At 42.5% G+C, this 1,828-nt stretch overlaps 1 long non-coding RNA gene across 1 annotated transcript in view; it reads left to right on the forward strand.

Annotated features, from left to right (window-relative positions):
* Positions 1-88: 88 nt before the first annotated feature.
* Positions 89-1,828, forward strand: part of LOC101851582 — an 8,423-nt gene continuing 6,683 nt past the window's right edge. Inside the window, exon 1 of the long non-coding RNA XR_004858651.1 lies at positions 89-190. This is a non-coding gene — a long non-coding RNA (uncharacterized LOC101851582). The remainder of the gene's footprint in view (positions 191-1,828) is intronic.

Consider the following 1,828-nt stretch of genomic DNA (forward strand, 5'->3'; position numbering starts at 1 on the left):
CCTATCTATCTATCTATCTATCTATCTATCTATCTATCTATCTATCTATCTATCTATCTATCTATCTATCTATCTATACAGAAGTACCTACCCATATTTCACGAAGTTGGCTGTTCTGGAGTGACCGTACAGGTCCACCTCACTGGCCGGTACCTGAGGGAGATGTGGGACGACACAGAATTACCTACTGGTAAGTACATTTGGTCACATTTAAGGACAAGCGGGCTAACCCAGATTTCGGGGGTTTCCAGAAATCTTGACAACACCAAAAGTGGGCATTGCCCTACCTAGAGGAGAAGTTTGGATTCATCGGTGTGTATATTTGTTTGGTTATATATATACAGAAAACTCTCCTTGTCTTTTAAAGAAACTGAACAAGGGTCCAAAAACTTTACCTTCGATTTTCTGAAAACAGCAGTTTTCGGGATAGCCCCCATGTTCTTAAAAGTGACCATATAATAATAATAATAATAATAATAATAATAATAATAATAATAATAATAATAATAATAATAATATGTTATCTGAAGTTATTGGTAAAACTTTCAGTTCATAACGGTTAGTGTTGTTAGACGGTACCTTCAGCTCATAAAAACAAACAATTTTAAAAGTCACAAACAAAATCTTCAGTTTATAGCAGTGACCGTCATGAAATGTCACAAATCACACCTTCAGTTTATAGCAGTGACCGTCATGAAATGTCACAAATCACACCTTCAGTTTATAGCAGTGACCGTCATGAAAGGTCACAAATCACACCTTCAGTTTATAGCAATGACAGTTCTGAAATATCACAAACGATACCTTCAGTTTATAGCAGTGACATTTATGTAATGTCACTAACAATACTTTCAGATTATAGCTGTGACTGTTACAAAATGTCACAAACGTTACCTTCAGTTTACAGCAGTGACAGTTATGAAATGTCACAAACGTTACCTTCAGTTTACAGCAGTAAGCGTTGTCCGGGACGGTGAAGTCTAGCACTGAGAATCTCTCCTGTGGCCGGAAAGCGATGTCTTTGTTGGCGGTGAGGAACCTAGGGAAAGGATGGGGGAGAAGGAGGTAAGGGGGGGGGGTTGAAGTCGTGACGAGGTGTGGTGTGGTATGGTGTGGTGCGACATGGTTGGTATGGTATGGTATGGTACGGTACGGTATGGTATGGTATGGTATGATATGGTATGGTATGGTATGGTCGGACCTCCGAATTTGACATCTATCTCCGATAGAAACAGAGTCAGGTAGGCGGAGAGCCTTAAAAACTCTCCCAAACAACCAAAGTCCAAAAATACCTCGAAAAAAAAAAAAAAGATTTGAACCAGGGTCACCCGCACCATCTCACAGCACAGTCTTACCTGAGCGAATAGCACGCCTGCTTAAAGGAAATATCTTAAAGAAAAGATCTTAAAGAAAAGATCTAAACTGAATGAAAGGGGTGTAAAAGACTGACGGTTCTATAAGAAATATTAGAGATGTTCCTACCAGTCCGGGGGCGGGACTGCCTTCCTCTCGTCTCGCTGGAACAACACCAGCCAGGCCACACAGCTGAAGAGTAGTCTCCCTGGGGGTGGATGGGCGGGGAGGGGGGGGAGCAAACAGACTTAGTGAGGGACATGGTGAGGGATATTGTGAGGGGCATGGTGAGTGATATAGTGAGGGGCATGATGAGTGGTATAGTGAGGGGCAAAGAGAGGGACAGTAAGGGACAGTGCCATAGTGAGGGGCATGGTGAGTGATATAGTGAGGGGCATGATGAGTGGTATAGTGAGGGGCAAAGAGAGGGACAGTAAGGGACAGTGCCATAGGGAGGGAATGGTGAAGGACATAA

This window comes from Aplysia californica, unplaced genomic scaffold (genome assembly GCF_000002075.1).
Source record: "Aplysia californica isolate F4 #8 unplaced genomic scaffold, AplCal3.0 scaffold00250, whole genome shotgun sequence".
Lineage (NCBI taxonomy): Eukaryota > Metazoa > Mollusca > Gastropoda > Aplysiida > Aplysiidae > Aplysia > Aplysia californica.